This window comes from Procambarus clarkii, chromosome 53 (assembly GCF_040958095.1).
Source record: "Procambarus clarkii isolate CNS0578487 chromosome 53, FALCON_Pclarkii_2.0, whole genome shotgun sequence".
NCBI classification, from domain to species: Eukaryota; Metazoa; Arthropoda; class Malacostraca; order Decapoda; family Cambaridae; genus Procambarus; species Procambarus clarkii.
Window position 1 is genome coordinate 32,393,556 of NC_091202.1, and position 20,000 is coordinate 32,413,555.

Here is a 20,000-nt window from a genome sequence, read left to right on the forward strand (position 1 = left end):
TATCCTCGCTCTCCCTACACTCTCACTCTCACTCTCCCTGTATCCTCGCTCTCCCTACACTCTCACTCTCAATCTCCCTATATCCTCGCTCTCCCTACACTCTCACTCTCACTCTCCCTATATCCTCGCTCTCCCTACACTCTCACTCTCACTCTCCCTATATCCTCGCTCTCCCTACACTCTCACTCTCACTCTCCCTATATCCTCGCTCTCCCTACACTCTCACTCTCACTCTCCCTATATCCTCGCTCTCCCTACACTCTCACTCTCACTCTCCCTATATCCTCGCTCTCCCTACACTCTCACTCTCACTCTCACTCTCCCTATATCCTCGCTCTCCCTACACTCTCACTCTCACTCTCCCTATATCCTCGCTCTCCCTACACTCTCACTCTCCCTATATCCTCGCTCTCCCTACACTCTCACTCTCACTCTCCCTATATCCTCGCTCTCCCTACACTCTCACTCAGCACTCTCGTACACTACCCTAATTTCGAATTGGTCTGGGTTCGAGTCCTATACAGGGAGGATTGACTAAGTCTTTATTTGGAGATATTAATTTTAACCGTTCGCCCCTATTTACCCAACAGTAATTGGGTATCTGGTTGTAAAGGAATTGGTGGATCGTGCTCCAGGAAAAAAACTAAGAGGGTAAGGCTTGCCTATGGGGAGGGATAACTCTCCGTGTGCCAATGAAAGTGAAAAGTCGTCTGCTTCTGTACCCCCATGAGTCAAGAGGAAATAAAAGGTGCAGTTTTGCTGACACAATGTTGGGTTTTCCGAGCCCAGAATTGTTATTCTTAAGATAAATTATAAATTTTTCAAGTAGTGCTTGAGACGTGAACCTTTAGACGTGAACCTCGGCTCGGAAACTGTCGTGCTCGGCCGAGCTCGACCTCCTCCATAGTATTAACTGGCGGCCGAGCACCTCATGCACCTGTTCACCCGTCAGTCGAGTCCTATCGATTCGTCACACCGTAAAAACTTTGTCCTTTTCCCCTTCATCAGGGAGCTGGGATACGAGGACAAGGCGCTGGGATATGAGGACAGGGAGCTGGGATATGAGGACAGGGAGCTGGGATATGAGGACAGGGAGCTGGGATACGAGGACAAAGCGCTGGGATATGAGGACAGGGAGCTGGGATATGAGGACAAGGCGCTGGGATATGAGAACAGGGAGCTGGGATACGAGGACATGCATGAAGCGGTACGGTTTCGCTTCATTCAGGTCGGCGTTCAATCCCCGACCGTTCAAGTGGTTGGACACCATTCCTCCCCCCGTCCCATCCCAAATCCTTATCCTGACCCCTTCCACGTGCTATATAGCCGTAATAGCTTGGTGCTTTCCCCCCTCAAAATTCCCTCCCTTCCCAGCTTGGTGCTTTCTTCTGGTGAGTACTTGGGATGAAGGGACCATTGCTCCACATGGAGCAATGGTGACATATTAGATCCAAGACAGTGCCATCCCCTGGAGCTCAAAGGTTAGTTCCTGTTCCACACCTTCAGAAAACCTCTTCTTGTGTTCCCCTTTGCCTCATTTCCCTCCCTCTTTCTTCCTGATTTTTCCCCCTTCTTTTCTGTTCATTATTTTGTCCTCTCTTCCCCTTCTCTTTCACCTTTCCCAATATTCTCTCCCTCTTCCACTCTTCAATTCCCCCTTTCTTCGTTCTTCTTCCTGAACCCCTTTTCTTTCTCTCTCTCCTCCCCCCTCTCTGTCGCCGCTCACTTCTCCTCTCTTCTATTTACTTGCACACAACTTTACCCCTTTTCAACCGTTCACTTTCCCATTTCTCTTATACTTTTTCCTTCCCTTTCCACATCCCATCACTTCGCCTCACTCTCATCCAAGCCCCTCCTTTCGTGAGATATATATATATATATATATATATATATATATATATATATATATATATATATATATATATATATATATATATATATATATATATAAATGAGAGAGAGAGAGAGAGAGAGAGAGAGAGAGAGAGAGAGAGAGAGAGAGAGAGAGAGAGAGAGAGAGAGAGAGAGAGAGAGAGAGAGAGAGAGAGAGAGACGGAGAGAGACAGAGAGAGACAGAGAGAGACAGACAGAGACAGACAGAGACAGAGAGAGACAGACAGAGACAGAGAGAGACAGACAGAGACAGAGAGAGACAGAGAGAGAGACAGAGAAAGACACAGAGACAGACACAGAGACAGACATTGAAACAGCCATCACAACCCGAATGGAATCGTTGCCAAACACACACACACACACACACACACACACACACACACACACACACACACACACACACACACACACACACACACACACACACACACACACACACAACACATCGCTGAATCATCTAATAGTAAGGAAACTATTGCCATATTCGTGGTGGGATCTCTCATGACATTCATAATCTCACGCGTAGGTATACCACAGATTCACACCGTTCTGGTAATACTGTTGCAATCTGCCTGTGGTATGGGTGGTATATAATCCCGTACAGCACCGGTGCCACTATAGGGAATGGGGGTGCCGAGTGCCAGGCTGGAGGCACTGTTGGGGGATGGGGTTCCGGGTGCGTGACTCTGTCAGTGTCGGCTTGTTTAGTCAACTGGTGCTGGTAATACTGTCAGGGCGGTGAGTCACGCGGCCTTGGTAACGTTTCGAGAGAAAGTGAGCCACTCGATTCTGGTAACACGGACAGTAGAAGTCATTGGGGAGGAGACATCCTGTGAGACGAAGGAGGTAGGGGGAGGGAGAGGGAGGGGGGGGGGGATTTGGGGTGGGTAGGGGGAGCATGCTTATATAGGTATAAGGTTAGAGGTTCACATATCACCTGATGTCACATATCACCGATATGTGATATCAGTTGATATCACATATCAACTAAGCTACATGCGTGCAAACAAACAAACACACACACACACACATAACTTTAGTGGCTGTCTGGAGTCGTAGTCCTAAGGTCCCCGGGTTCGATCCCCGGCAGAGGCGGAAACAAATGGGCATAGTTTCTTTCACCCTGATGCTCTATCAGGGTAGTTAACAAATGTACTGTATTATCAACTGATGTGGTGGAAGCTGACTCCATCAAGAGTTTCAAATGTAAATTGATAACTCCCAATTGGCTTAGAAACCTGTACACCAGTTGATTGAGAGTTGAGAGGCGGGACCAAAGAGCCCAAGCTCAACCCCCACAAACACAACTAAGTGAGGGATAGGGAAATCATGTCTAACACACCTGAAATTTATGATAAAAAGACAAGAATAAGGCAAGGGCAGGGATGGATGGGCAGATTGTATATTTCTGGACTACCAAGAAGCCTTTGTTACAGTACCTCAAAGGAGACTAGTATTCAAACTTGAGAGGCAGACGGGAGTAAGCGGAAAAGCCCTAGCTTGGGGAAGGAATTACCTAAAAGACAGGAGCCAGAAAGTAACAGTCAGGGGCGAGAAGTCGGACTGGCTAGCAGTAACGAGTGGAGTACCTCAAGGCTCGGTGCTGGGACCAGTTCTATTTCCAATATTTGTAAATGACGTCTATGGAGTTGAGTCTTATATGTCGATGTCCATACCACCACAGCAGCTCTTCACAAACATACATCGAACATGTTATGTATGACTGACGTAAATGTATTTATGTAGGTAAATTTAACATTTTAAAAGCACTCCAATCACCTTCTGTGGTTAGTTGTTCAATAAATTCCTGAACTATATGTTTAACAGATCTCTAACCCTGTCCATGAGGACAAAACAAAATGTAAACATACTGATTAGCATTGTAAATGTGTGGCCACGTCTGTGGTAGAACCAAAAATTCTTCATATAATCTGGTGAAAAAAAACAGTTACGGTGAGATTGAACATTAATAACTAATTGGTAATTTGCAGGATTGGAAAAAGTGTGTTAATTACATGTGTGAACTGAATGGAATTTATTACTATTGGAGATGTGTGTGCATCAGGTGAGGATTGGGGAACATGTGCGTGTGTCAGGGGGGATGAGGATTAGGGCACATGTGTGTGTCAGAAATGTGAGGATTAGGGAACGTGTGTGTGTCAGAAATATGAGAATTAGGGAATATGTGTGCTAGAAATGTGAGAATTAGGGAACATGTGTGTCAGAAATGTGAGAATTAGGGAACATGTGTGTGTCAGAAATGTGAGAATTAGGGAACATGTGTGTGTGTGTCAGAAATGTGAGAATTAGGGAACATGTGTGTGCCAGAAATGTGAGAATTAGGGAACATTGTGTGCCAGAAATGTGAGAATTAGGGAACATGTGTGTGCCAGAAATGTGAGAATTAGGGAACATGTGTGTGCCAGAAATGTGAGTAATCAATCGGGAACATTGTGTGTCAGAAATGTGAGAATTAGGGAACATGTGTGTGTGTGTCTGACATGTGAGAATTAGGGAACATGTGTGTGTCTGACATGTGAGAATTAGGGAACATGTGTGTGTCAGAAATGTGAGAATTAGGGCACATGTGTGTGTCAGAAATGTGAGAATTAGGGAACATGTGTGTGTCAGAAATGTGAGAATTAGGGAACATGTATGTGTCAGAAATGTGAGAATTAGGAAACGTGTGTGTTAGACTTGGGGTTCCCACATTTAGTACCCATTATTTTGTACATTGTGGCAGCTCAAGATTCCGGGGCTGGATCACCCACACTGTTGCTGCTGGCATCAGCTTCCTGATAACATTAACTAGCGTTACAATGGCATTTGTACGAACTCAGTGACTTTGACGAGAGCGCCTTGAGCACCGCTCAGCCACGGGGCGCACAGCACAATGGGGGGGGAAGGAAGGGGGGGGGGGGAGTACGCGCATGAAACAGTAATGGATTAACGGTTAAGGCTTGCCATTACCGGAATTCGCTTTAACGAGGTTGAGTGTGTGTATGGGGAGGGGGGTGGGGATGTTGCGGTTGCTTGGGTGTTGAGCCTGCCACGCTAGCTAGCCCCTTCCCCTCTGCCTTCCTCCAGTTGCCCCTTCCCCCTTCCCCTCTGCCTTCCTCCAGTTGCCCCTTCCCCCTTCCCCTTCCGCTTCCCCTTCACCTTCCCCCCTACGAATCACGGTGCCTCACCTTCCTCCCTCCTCCTCCTCCTCCTCCCTCCTTCTGCATATGGTTCTATAGTGCGCCTACCAGACGTACGAGCTCAAACGAAACATATCCACAACCCATTTGCCAACAGCGTCATAAGTATGCAAGTAACACTTTGAATAGAAGAATAAGCAAACTTAAACGATCAATCTTATCTACCAGTAAATTTAAGATAGTTTAGCAGAGGTACAAACAGAGTTTGCGGTACGATACGTTTTCCCCGTCATGAGGCTCGTGACAGGTCCAAACTTGGGAACGAATGAAGTTTGCATTCAACCACGACCAGGCGAGGAGGCGGACGTGTTGTCGTGTGCGCGCACCTCTGATATTCTATTTTTGCAATTAAACAGGTAAGAGAGTAATACTTTGAAATATATATATAAGTGAGCACATGAAGTTTTTTCTCCTAGGCGCAAATGCGTCTAGAGGGAGTGGTTATTTTAAAGAATTAAGAAACAATTTAGGTCTTTGCATATGTTTAGAGATATACACATTTTGGGAAACTAAGAGTTTTATAATGTGAATCCCAGTGATATATGAAGGCTTCAAGAAGGCTGCCACCAGCGCCTCGTGTCCCCCACAACCTAAAGAAATGATGAATTCTGAGCTAGAAAACAGTATTCAGTTATATATATATTTTAAATTCTGTAACCATCTCAGCAAGTTGGAATATACACAATGGTATTCCCTAAAATAATCTAGACTACTAGTTACTAGCATTACTACTAGTCATATTATTACTAATAATTATTACGAATTATTACTGTATTAGGCCAAGTTTTGCTTTGAAGTAAATTTGATATTATTTGGTGAAAGTTACAGGAAGTTACTTTAAGTTCCTTACTAAAGTTTCGTTGATGTGAATGGTTGAGTGAGAGTGCCAACACTGACACTCCCTCCCACAGTGAGTGCCAACACTGACCTTCCTCCAACAGTGAGTGCCAACACTAACACTCCCTCCAACAGTGAGTGCCAACACTGACACTCCCTCCCACAGTGAGTGCCAACAGTGACACTCCCTCCCACAGTGAGTGCCAACACTGACACTCCCTCCCACAGTGAGTGCCAACACTGGCCTTCCTCCCACAGTGAGTGCCAACACTGGCCTTCCTCCCTCAGTGAGTGCCAACACTGACACTCCCTCCCACAGTGAGTGCCAACACTGGCACTCCCTCCCACAGTGAGTGCCAACACTGACCTTCCTCCCACAGTGAGTGCCAACACTGACACTCCCTCCCACAGTGAGTGCCAACACTGACACTCCCTCCCACAGTAAGTGCCAACACTGACACTCCCTCCCACAGTGAGTGCCAACACTGACCTTCCTCCCACAGTGAGTGCCAACACTGACACTCCCTCCCACAGTGAGTGCCAACACTGACACTCCCTCCCACAGTGAGTGCCAACACTGACCTTCCTCCCACAGTGAGTGCCAACACTGACACTCCCTCCCACAGTGAGTGCCAACACTGACACTCCCTCCCACAGTGAGTGCCAACACTGACACTCCCTCCCACAGTGAGTGCCAACACTGACCTTCCTCCCACAGTGAGTGCCAACACTGACACTCCCTCCCACAGTGAGTGCCAACACTGACACTCCCTCCCACAGTAAGTGCCAACACTGACACTCCCTCCCACAGTGAGTGCCAACACTGACCTTCCTCCCACAGTGAGTGCTGACACTCCCTCCCACAGTGAATGTCAACACTGGCCTTCCTCCTACAGTGAGTGCCAGTATGACGTGATGGATCAACAGAAAGTACCAATATATAGTGATGGACCACCAGAAAGTACCATTATGTCGTGATGGACCACCAGAAAGTACCATTATATCGTGATGGACCACCATAAATTACCAATATGTCGTGATGGACAACGAGAAAGTACCAATATGTAGTGATGGACCGCCAGAAAGTACCAATATATAGTGATGGACCACCAGAAAGTACCATTATGTCGTGATGGACCACCAGAAAGTACCATTATGTCGTGATGGACCACCATAAAGTACCAATATGTCGTGATGGACAACGAGAAAGTACCAATATGTCGTGATGGACAACGAGAAAGTACCAATATGTAGTGATGGACCGCCAGAAAGTACCAATATGAAGTGATGGACCACCAGAAAGTACCAATATATTGTGATGAACCACCAGAAAGTACCAATATGTCGTGATGGACCACCAGAAAGTACCAATATGTCGTGATGGACAACGAGAAAGTACCAATATGTAGTGATGGACCGCCAGAAAGTACCAATATGAAGTGATGGACCACTTGAAAGTACCAATATGAAGTGATGGACCACCAGAAAGTACCAATATGTCGTGATGGACAACGAGAAAGTACCAATATGTAGTAATGGACCGCCATAAAGTACCAATATGTAGTGATGGACCACCAGAAAGTACCAATATGAAGTGATGGACCAACAGAAAGTACCAATATGAAGTGATGGACCACTTGAAAGTACCAATATGAAGTGATGGACCACCAGAAAGTACCAAAATATAGTGATGGACCACCAGAAAGTACCAATATATAGTGATGGACCACCAGAAAGTACCAATATATAGTGATGGACCACCAGAAAGTACCAATATATAGTGATGGACCACCAGAAAGTACCAATATATAGTGATGGACCACCAGAAAGTACCAATATGAAGTGATGGACCACCAGAAAGTACCAATATGAAGTGATGGACCACCAGAAAGTACCAATATGGAGTGATGGATAACCAGAAAGTACCAATATACAGTGATAGATAACCAGAAAGTACCAATATACAGTGATAGACCACCAGAAAGTACCAATATATAGTGATGGACCACCAGAAAGTACCAATATATAGTGATGGACCACCAGAAAGTACCAATATATAGTGATGGACCGCCAGAAAGTACCAATATATAGTGATGGACCGCCAGAAAGTACCAATATATAGTGATGGACCGCCAGAAAGTACCAATATATAGTGATGGACCATCACAAAGTACCAATATGTAGTGATGGACCACCAGAAAGTAGTAATATGTAGTGATGGACCGCCAGAAAGTACCATTATATAGTGATGGACCACCAGAAAGTACCACTTTGTAGTGATGGACCACCAGAAAGTACCAATATATAGTGATGGACCACCAGAAAGTACTAATATGTAGTGATGGACCACCAGAAAGTACCAATATATGGTGATGGACCACCAGAAAGTACCAATATATGGTGATGGACCACCAGAAAGTACCAATATATAGTGATGGACCACCAGAAAGTACCAATATATAGTGATGGACCACCAGAAAGTACCAATATATAGTGATGGACCACCAGAAAGTACCAATATGAAGTGATGGACCACCAGAAAGTACCAATATGAAGTGATGGATAACCAGAAAGTACCAATATATAGTGATGGACCACCAGAAAGTACCAATATATAGTGATGAACCACCAGAAAGTACCAATATGTAGTGATTTACCACCAGAAAGTACCAATATATAGTGATGAACCACCAGAAAGTATCAATATATAGTGATGGACCACCAGAAAGTACCAATATGTAGTGATAGACCATCAGAAAGTACCAATATATAGTGATGGACCACCAGAAAGTACCAATATATAGTGATGGACCAGCAGAAATTACCAATATGAAGTGATGGACCACCAGAAAGTACCAATATATAGTGATGGACCACCAGAAAGTACCAATATATAGTGATGGACCACCAGAAAGTACCAATATATAGTGATGAACCACCAGAAAGTACCAATATATAGTGATGGACCACCAAAAAGTACCAATATGAAGTGATGGGCCACCAGAAAGTACCAATATACAGTGATGGACCACCAGAAAGTACCAATATATAGTGATGAACCACCAGAAAGTACCAATATGAAGTGATGGACCACCAGAAAGTACCAATATATAGTGATGAACCACCAGAAAGTACCAATATGTCGTGATGAACCACCAGAAAGTACCAATATGTAGTGATTTACCACCAGAAAGTACCAATATGTCGCGATTTACCACCAGAAAGTACCAATATGTAGTGATTTACCACCAGAAAGTACCAATATGTAGTGATTTACCACCAGAAAGTACCAATATGTCGTGATGAACCGCAAGAAAGTACCAAATATGAAGTGATGAACCACGCAGACAGTTTACTTCTGCATTACTGAATTTGGACCGACCGAAAAGGTTCTTATATTTACATTTCTAATAAAACCTAACCTAGGTAACCCAGGCCTAATTCACTCGATCAGAGGCCTAACATAGTACATATATGTACTATACTAGACCTAAGAAGACTAAAAAGTTCGATTTTTAGCATCTTTTCCCGTACTTTACACCAAAAAAAGTACAGTAATTGGGTTAATGGGACTTATTGTACCAATATTGGAACAATGGAACAAACAGTTCCAAAAGCACTGAAAAACAGACTGATGATGACGTCATCAGTAACACGTGACCATGATGACGTCATCAGTAACGCGTGACCTCTTGAGTATGTCATCAGTACCAGGTGATCTGTCATCTTACGGGCTATTCATGCCCGTGCCACCTCTTGGGTGGTTTAATCTTAATCAGTCATCTCTCATTACTTCTTATATAACAGGGTTGTGTGAAGCTAATTTATATTTCTGCTTTACGGTCGGTAATAATATTATCATGTGTGTGTTGTGGTGTTATGTGTGTGTTGTGGTGTTATGCGTGTGTTGTGGTGTTATCATGTGTGTGTTGTGGTGTTATGTGTGTGTGTTGTGGTGTTATCATGTGTTGTGGAGTTATCATGTGTGTTGTGGTGTTATGTGTGTGTTGTGGTGTTGTGTGTGTTGTGGTGTTATGTGTGTGTTGTGGTGTTATGTGTGTGTTGTGGTGTTATCATGTGTGTGTTGTGGTGTTATGTGTGTGTGTTGTGGTGTTATCATGTGTGTTGTGGTGTTATCATGTGTGTTGTGGTGTTATCATGTGTGTTGTGGTGTTATCATGTGTGTTGTGGTGTTATCATGTGTGTTTCGGTGTTATCATGTGTGTTGTGGTGTTATCATGTGTGTTGTGGTGTTATCATGTGTGTTGTGGTGTTATCATGTGTGTTGTGTTATCATGTGTTTTGTGGTGTTATCATGTGTGTTGTGGTGTTATGTGTGTTGTGGTGGTGATACTGGGTGCTGGTGGTGTTATCATGTGTTTTGTGGTGTTATCATGTGTGTTGTGGTGTTATGTGTGTTGTAGTGGTGATACTGGATGCTGGTGGTGTTATCATGTGTGTTGTGGTGTTATGTGTGTTGTGGTGGTGATACTGGGTGCTGGTGGTGTTATCATGTGTGTTGTGGTGTTATGTGTGTTGTGGTGGTGATACTGGGTGCTGGTGGTGTTATCATGTGTGTTGTGGTGTTATCAAGTCCTATTGTTGTTTACAATATCTTGGCGTAACTGGTTACAACCGCGAATGGTTCGTTGTTGACGCGATGCCCTGGAGTCGAGTCGTTGATCCTGTACGTTTTAAGCATACTTAACAGCCTCGTTGATCAGTGGGAGAGCATCTTCGAGACTTTCACAGTTCCCAAGATGACAGAGGAAAAGGCACAGGCGTAGCTTTTTCTTGAGTGATTATATGCTCTCGGGGCTCCATGAGCTGGAAGGTTCGGTCGCTACGGAACTATACAAATCTTTGTTTTCGCTTTCGTTATATAGACTGAAGCGACGACTGGCGATCGGACCGAACCGCGCAGTCAGTGCATTTATTATGCACCCTATACCTATCTCGTGGGCGGTAGTGGAACGGGTTGAATTATGTTTTTTTTTATCCAGAATTCTTAGTTGACCTAGAAGTTGTTGTTAAAGATTCGCTACTTGGAACAAAATGTCCCAAGTAGCACGGGCTATGGTGAGCCCGTAAGAGGGCGCGCCTTCTCACATAGGCCGCGAGTTGATCCATCCAACTGTTGGCTTTTGTCCTTTCTCGCATCTCGTCCTTACAAAACTGCCTTGATTTAGCAGCCCCCCCCCCTCCCACCGTTATTTATAACTAAATTACACTATCAACCAGGCTGTTAGACGCGGCTGCTCGCAGCCTGACGTATGAGTCACAGCCTGGTTGATCAGTCCAGCAACCAGGAGGCCTGGTCGACGACCGGGCCGCGGGGACACTAAGCCCCGGAAGCACCTCAAGGTAGCCTCAAGGAAGGTACCTGTGACTAGTAAAGCATTACGTTTGAACATTTCTCAACATAAAATGGCTTCGTTTACTCTAAATGTTGGCAGAAAACCTCGAAATGTTTTTCTCTGCGTAGACTGCTGTAAATAGAGATGATTTAAGCCTGAAACATGAAATCCCAAACATGCATTAATCCTGTAGTAGGAACCTCAATTATAGTTCTAAGCCTGTAACAGGAGACTCAAACACGGCTTCTAAGCCTGTAACAGGAGTCACAAACATGGCCCCCTAAGCCTGTAACAGGAGGCTCAAACACGGCTCCTAAGCCTGAAACAGGAGGCTCAAACACGGCTCCTAAGCCTGTAACAGGAGGCTCAAACACGGCCCCTAAGCCTGTAACAGGAGTCTCAAACACGGCCCCTAAGCCTGTAACAGGAGTCTCAAACATGGCCCCTAAGCCTGTAACAGGAGTCTCAAACACGGCCCCTAAGCCTGTAACAGGAGTCTCAAACATGGCCCCTAAGCCTGTAACAGGAGGAGTCTCAAACACGGCCCCTAAGCCTGTAACAGGAGGAGTCTCAAACACGGCCCCTAAGCCTGTAACAGGAGGAGTCTCAAACACGGCCCCTAAGCCTGTAACAGGAGTCTTAAACATGGCCCCTAAGCCTGTAACAGGAGTCTCAAACACGGCCCCTAAGCCTGTAACAGAAGTCTCAAACACGGCCCCTAAGCCTGTAACAGGAGTCTCAAACACGGCCCCTAAGCCTGTAACAGGAGGAGACTCAAACACGGCCCCTAAGCCTGTAACAGGAGTCTCAAACACGGCCCCTAAGCCTGTAACAGGAGTCTCAAACACGGCCCCTAAGCCTGTAACAGGAGGAGACTCAAACACGGCCCCTAAGCCTGTAACAGGAGTCTCAATCACGGCCCCTAAGCCTGTAACAGGAGGAGTCTCAAACATGGCCCCTAAGCCTGTAACAGGAGTCTCAAACACGGCCCCTAAGCCTGTAACAGGAGTCTCAAACACGGCCCCTAAGCCTGTAACAGGAGACTCAAACACGGCCCCTAAGCCTGTAACAGGAATCTCAAACACGGCCCCTAAGCCTGTAACAGGAGGCTCAAAGACGGCCCCTAAGCCTGTAACAGGAGGCACAAACATGGCCCCTAAGCCTGTAACAGGAGGAGACTCAAACACGGCCCCTAAGCCTGTAACAGAAGTCTCAAACACGGCCCCTAAGCCTGTAACAGGAGTCTCAAACACGGCCCCTAAGCCTGTAACAGGAGGAGTCTCAAACACGGCCCCTAAGCCTGTAACAGGAGGAGTCTCAAACACGTTCCCTAAGCCTGTAACAGGAGGCTCAAAGACGGCCCCTAAGCCTGTAACAGGAGTCTTAAACATGGCCCCTAAGCCTGTAACAGGAGTCTTAAACATGGCCCCTAAGCTTGTAACAGGAGGAGTCTCAAACATGGCCCCCCTAAGCCTGTAACAGGAGGTTCAAACACGGCCCCTAAGCCTGTAACAGGAGGCTCAAACATGGCCCCCCTAAACCTGTAACAGGATTCTCAAACACGGCCCCTAAGCCTGTAACAGGAGAAGACTCAAACACGGCCCCTAAGCCTGTAACAGGAGGCTCAAAGACAGCCCCTAAGTTGGGACACCGGAATGAAAACATCCAACTTTGACGTGGGAGAGCGAGGTAACTCTCCCTAATTACAGCGGGGCTCAGCCACCGCCGTGACTGACGCCACGACCAGCAGTAGAGTTCCCTCTCACGTCGCCCCTCTGATAACGGTACTATGAACTAGTCGGCCACGGCCAAAAGCCCCCGTCCCCGCGTCCCTCCGCCAGCCCAAACAGGCTTGGTCGTGGCACCACCTGACAGGCTTGTATCAGGGGGATATGAACCAAGTCCGACATGCAGCTTACCGTAACACCTGTGCTGGTAAGCTTGGCGATCGAGGCACGTGTTTCCACACCTGCATCGGGGAGTATGGAGGTATTGTCATCACTGAGGCGAAGGAAAGTGTTGGCGCAGATAAATGTCTTTCATTCTTGACTCACTTTCACTCGCCCGCTGCGCTCTTCAGTATGTTGTTGAAGATACAACGGTCCGAGGTGCAGTGGCCATTGCCTTTTTTGTTCTTGTACGAACTTAAAAGTTTGTGGGTGTTACGGAAAGGGAGAGTTGAAGCAGTCACAGATGGCAGGCGTGGCTGTGTGGCGTGTGAGTTAGTGGTTGCAGGTCAGTCAACCCTTGCAAAATGTCTCACGGGATTCCCCATTTTCCATGATGGAGTTTGATATATATATATATATATATATATATATATATATATATATATATATATATATATATATATATATATATATATATATATATATATATATATATATATATATATATGTCGTACCTAGTAGCCAGAACGCACTTCTCAGCCTACTATGCAAGGCCCGATTTGCCTAATAAGCCAAGTTTTCCTGAATTAATATATTTTCTCTAATTTTTTCCTTATGAAATGATAAAGCTACCCATTTCATTATGTATGTGGTCAATTTTTTTTTATTGGAGTTAAAATTAACGTAGATATGTGACCGAACCTAACCAACCCTACCTAACCTAACCTATCTCTATTATTTAGGTTAGGTTAGCTAGCCGAAAATGTTAGGTTAGGTAGGTTAGGTAGTCGAAAAAACATTAATTCATGAAAACTTGGCTTATTAGGCAAATCGGGCCTTGCATAGTAGGCTGAGAAGTGCATTCTGGCTACTACGTACGACATATATATATATATATATATATATATATATATATATATATATATATATATATATATATATATATATATATATATATATATATACACACACACACACACACACACACACACACACACACACACAATCAACAATCAACTGGTGTACAGAGCCCAGTAGGCTCAGGAATCTGTACACCAGTTGATTGACAGTTGAGAGGCGGGACCAAAGAGCCAGAGCTCAACCCCTCGAAATCACAACTAGATCAGTACAACTAGTTGAGTTCACACACACACACACAGTTGATGGAGAAGATTGTGCGAAAAAAGCTAGTGGAACATCTGGAGGGAAAGAACTTTGTAACACAGCATCAACATGGGTTCATTGATGGCAAGTCCTGCCTCACAGAATTAATTGAATTCTATGACCAGGCAACAAAAATCAGGCAGGAAAGAGGGGGGGGGGGGGCAGACTACATATTTTTGGATTGCTAGTAAGCTTTTAATACAGAACCACACAAGAGACAAAGATGCAAGATGCAAGACACAACAAGATGCTTTTGCTGCATCTCCAGCAAAAGCTGGAGATGCAGGCAGGAGTGAAAGGTAAGATACTCCATTGAATAAGCGAGTACCTAAGCAACAGAAGACAGCGAATCACTGTGAAGGATGAGGTTTCAGATTGGCGAAGCGTCACTAGTGGAGTCCAGCAGGGTTCAGTCCTTGGACCTATACTATTTCTGATATATGCAAATGATCTCCCAGAGGGTATAGATACGTTCCTCTCATTGTTTACTGATGATGCAAAAATTATGAGGAGGATTAAGACAGAGAAAGATAGTATGAGGCTACAAGATGACAGAAAAACTGAACGAATGGTCCAACAAATGGCTACTAAAGGTCAACCCGAGTAAATGAAACTAGGTAGTGGAAACAGGAGACCAGACACAGGATACCGAATGGGAGATGAAGTCCTTCATGAAGCGGACAGAGAAAGATCTAGGAGTGGATATCACTCCAAATCTGTCTCCTGAAGCCCACATAAAAAAATAACATCTGCGGCGTATGCAAGGCTGGCTAACATCAGAACTGCCTTCAAGGAACCTGTGTAAGGAATCATTCAGAACCTTGTACACCTCATATGTAAGACCAATCCTTTAGTATGTGGCCCAAGCATGGAGCCCGTACCTTGTCAAGCACAAGACGAAGGTGGAAAAAGTTCAGAGGTATGCCACTTGGCTTGTCCCAGAACTAAGAGGCATGAGTTACGAGGAAAGGCTGCGTGAAATGCACCTCACGATGCTGGAAGACAGAAGAGTAAGGGGAGACATAATCACTACCTACAAAATCATCAAAATTAAAATCATGACAGGGTAGATAAAGATAAACTGTTTAACACGGGTGGTACATGAACAAGGGGACACAGGTGGAAACTGAGTACCCAAATGAGTCACAGGGACTTTAGAAAAAATCTTTTCAGTGTCAGAATAGTTAACAGATGGAATGCATTGATTGACAGTTGAGAGGCGGAACTAAAGAGCCAGAACTCAACCCCCGCAAGCACAAATAGGTGAGTACAACTTGGCGAGGCGAGTAAACTTACTCTCCTCCGCCCCCAAATTTTCCACAACCCTCGTCCCTCCTCTGCACCTCATCTCCCACTGACCCCCCTTACCTTGCGACCCCCCTCCACCTCTTCACTTCCCACAAAACCCTTTCTCTTACCCAACTCCCATCCTCAGCCCCCCCTCCCACTTCCCCTCCTTCTATCCCAAAAGTCACACCTACCCCTGATTCCCCCCCCCCCCCTGCATACCCCCTGACAAGTACATTCTCTCTTCTCCCTCATATCTCCCATGCTCCTCACATCCCCGTCTTCTGCTCCCTCCCTCCACCTCTCGGCCTCTATATGACTCTCAGCTTAAATCTACCTCTCAGCCCTCTATGCCACTCAAACCCTTCCTACCTTTCGGACCCATTATGCATTTATGCGCTCCCCTAGCTGACCAGACCCCATCCACCCCCCAGACCCCCAGAGAAAGGATGAACTGTTACCAGAGTTTCCAAGAAGTCTCTCAAGGTTTGGTACACCAATGCTGATGGGGTATTCAATAAAGCAGAGGAAACAAAAGAGAGTTAGTGAGGCAGATCCTGACTTAATTGCAACAGTGGAATCTAAAATAAGTTACATGATCTCGGATGCAATCTTTCCAGAGGGTTACCAAGTGATAAGAAAAGAAAGGACACAGAGGCAGGGAGGGGGAGTGGCACTGGTTGATACCTGGTTGATGGGGTTCTGGGAGTTCTTCTACTCCCCAAACCCGGCCCGAGGCCAAGCTTGACTTTTGAGAGTTTGGTCCACTAGGCTGTTGCTTGGAGCGGCCCGCAGGCCCACATACCCACCACAGCTTGGTTGGCACTCCTTGGAGGAAACAATCTAGTTTCCTCTTGAAGATGTCCACGGTTGTTCCGGCAATATTTCTGATGCTCGCTGGGAGGATGTTGAACAACCGCGGACCTCTGATGTTTATACAGTGTTCTCTGATTGTGCCTATGGCACCTCTGCTCTTCACTGGTTCTATTCTGCATTTTCATCCATATCGTTCACTCCAGTACGTTGTTATTTTACTGAGTAGATTTGGATCTTGGCCCTCCAGTATCTTCCACGTTATATTATTTGATATCTCTCTCGTCTTCTTTCTAGTGAGTACATTTGGAGGGCTTTGAGACGATCCCAATAATTTAGGTGCTTTATCGCGTCTATGCGTGCCGTATATGTTCTCTGTATTCCCTCTATTTCAGCAATCTCTCTTGCTCTGAAGGGGGAAGTGAGTACTGAGCAGTACTCAAGACGGGACAACACAAGTGATTTGAAGAGTACAACCATTGTGATGGGATCTCTGGATTTGAAAGTTCTCGTAATCCATCCGATCCTTTTTCTGGCTGTCGCAATATTTGCTTGGTTATGCTCCCTAAACGTTAGGTCGTCAGACATCAATATTCCCAAATCCTTTACATGTTGTTTTCCTACTATGGGCACATTTGATTGTGTTTTGTATCCTGTATTATGTTTAAGGCACTCCTAATAATGCGGAAATAGAAGTTTGAAGACCTGGAAAATCGGGATATCAATGAAAGCAAAAGCTCCATACATGGAACTTTGACAGCAGATGGGAGGAAGATTGTGATCTTGATACAATCCCCCTCCAAACAGTAGAAGGCCCAGGCAGGCGTATGATGACAACAACAAGGCATGTATTGATGAACTGCAGAAGGGCAGCATCAACAGCACACAGAATAAGAGTGAAACGGTCATGGGGGACCTAAATCATGGAGAGATCAATTGGGAATGAAGGAATCACAATGGCGGGGAGGAAACGTGAGGAGCAAAGTTAGTGGACGTTAAAGACAGGAATTTCCTAACACAACATGTGAAGAAAGTCAAGGGGAAGAGGGGGGATACACCGAGCCTATTAGATCTATTTTCACCCAGAGCAAAGAAGACATCGATAATTTGGAACATGAAATACCACTAGGAGCCAGTGACCATTGTGTCCTAGTCGTTGACTACATGATGGAGCTTTAAATTGTGTCCAAAGGGACAAGAGGTCTGAGAAAGGAGAGTTGACTACAGGAAAGGGAATTATAGTAGGATAAAGGAATATCTGGAAGAAGTGATGAGGGAGGAAGAACTTAGAGGAAACAGTCCAAGAAATGATAAACCTAGTCATGTAGAAATTCAAGGAGGCCGAAGAGAGATTTATACCAACGGTAAAGGGAAAAAATAAGAAGGAATATAATAACCCATGGTTTAATAGACAGTGTCAGGAAGCAAAAATGGCCAGCAGGCGGGAGTGGAGGAAGTACAGAAGACAAAGGACAGAGGACAACAGGATCAGATGTAACAGAGCTAGGAACGATTACATTAACATAAGAAGAGTATCGGAAAGAAATTAAGAGAACGATATTGCGATCAAAGCGAAAAAGCAACCTAAATTATTACATAGGCATATAATTAGAAAAATGTCGGTGAACAAGTGACAAGACTAAGGAAGACAGAAGGGGCATATACAGAAAGTGACAAGGAAATCTGCGAGGCACTGAATGCCAGTTTCCATGGAGTGTTCACAACCGAGCCTGAGCAGCTCCCATTGTTACAAGCGATTACCCTAGATGGAAGACTATCAGATATAGAGGTGACAGCAGAGGAGGTATTGAAACAGTTGACAACACTGGATGCAACTAAAGCGGTTAAACCAGACAAAGTATCACCGTGGATACTAAAAGAGGCAGCGCAGGCTCTCAGCGTGCCTCTGGCAAGGATCTTTAATGAGTCTTTAATGAGGATGAGGGCGGTAATCAGAGACAATGTGTCTGATTGGAGGAGTGTTACTAGCGGAGTACCACAGGGTTCAGTTCTTGCACCAGTAATGTTCATCGTCTACATAAACCATCTACCAGAAGGAATTCAGAATTATATGAACATATTTGCGGGTGATGCTAAGATACTGGGGAAGACAGGAGACGCAGACGATTCTAATGCCCTTAAAATTGATCTAAATAAAATAAGTGCTTTGAGCGGAATGTGGCAAATGGAATTCAATGTAGATAAATGCCATGTTATGGAATGAAGAATCGAAGAAAATAGACCACACACAACTTACAAATTATGTGGAAAGGAATTACAGAACTCTAATAAAGAAGGAGACCTGGGGTTGGTTTAGGATAGTAAGCTGTCGCCAGAGGAACACATAAAGAACATTGTGAGAGGAGCGTGTGTGTCGCTTTCCAACTTCAGATTTGCTCTTAATTATATGGATGGTGAAATACTAAAGAAACTGTTCATGACTTTTGTGAGACCAAAACTGGAATATGCAGCAGTTGTATGGTGCCCAAATCTCAAGAAGAACATAAAGAAACTGGAAAGGCGCAGTGGCAGGCTACAAAATGGCTTCCGGAACTGAGAAACAAGAATTTCGAAGAGAGACTAGAGGTGTTAAACATGCCAAAACTAGAAGGCAGAAGAAACAGAGGTGATATGATCACAACATACAAAATTCTAAGAAGAATCGACCAAGTTGACGAGGAGGAATTTCTGAATCCAGCAACATCACGAACAAGAGCTCACGGTTTCAAGCTGAGGAAACAAAGGTGGCGAAAAAACATTAGAAAGTTTTCTTTTACAGAGTGGTAGACGGTTGGAATAAGCTTAGTGAGAAGGTGGTGGAGGCCAAAACCGTCAGTTTTTAGTTTCAAAGTGTTATACGACAAAGAGTACTGGGAAGACGGGACACCACGAGCGTAGTTCTCATCCTGTAACTACACTTAGGTAATTACTACACATGCACGCACACGCATTGTTTGCTGATGATTCAACAATGATGAGGAGGATTAAAACAGGATGATAGTAGGAGGCTATAAAGATGACCTAGACATAACTGAATGAATGATCCAACAAATGTCTACTAAAGTTCAACCCGAATAAATGTAAGGTAATGAAACTAGGCAGTGGAATCAGGAGGCCAGACACAGGATACAGAATGGGAGATGAAGTCCTTCATGAAACGGACAGAGAGAAGGATCTAGGAGTTGATATCACATCAAACCTGTCTCCTGAAGCCCACATAAAGAAAATAACGTCTGCGGCATATGTGAGGCTGGCTAACATCAGAACAGCCTTCAGGAACCTGTGTAAGGAATCATTCAGAACCTTGTATACTACATATGTAAGACCAATCCTGGAGTATGTGGCCCCAGCATGGAGCCCGTACCTTGTCAAGCACAAGACGAAGCTGGAAAAAGTTCAGAGGAATGCCACTAGGCTAGTCCCAAAACTAAGAGGCATGAGTTACGAGGAAAGGCTGCGGGAAATGCACCTCACGACACTGGAAGACAGAAGATCTCAGAGATACATGACCACTACCTACAAAATTCTCAGAGGAATTGACAGGGTAGATAAGGATAAAC

At 44.9% G+C, this 20,000-nt stretch overlaps 1 protein-coding gene and 1 long non-coding RNA gene across 3 annotated transcripts in view; one reads left to right on the top strand and one right to left on the bottom strand.

Annotated features, from left to right (window-relative positions):
* The window catches only part of LOC123767103 (whirlin), a 379,357-nt gene that overhangs the window by 5,775 nt on the left and 353,582 nt on the right, over positions 1–20,000 (bottom strand). The window lies entirely within an intron of this gene.
* The window catches only part of LOC138352386 (uncharacterized), a 43,929-nt gene continuing 29,279 nt past the window's right edge, over positions 5,351–20,000 (top strand). Inside the window, exon 1 of the long non-coding RNA XR_011222793.1 lies at positions 5,351–5,449. This is a non-coding gene — a long non-coding RNA (uncharacterized lncRNA). The remainder of the gene's footprint in view (positions 5,450–20,000) is intronic.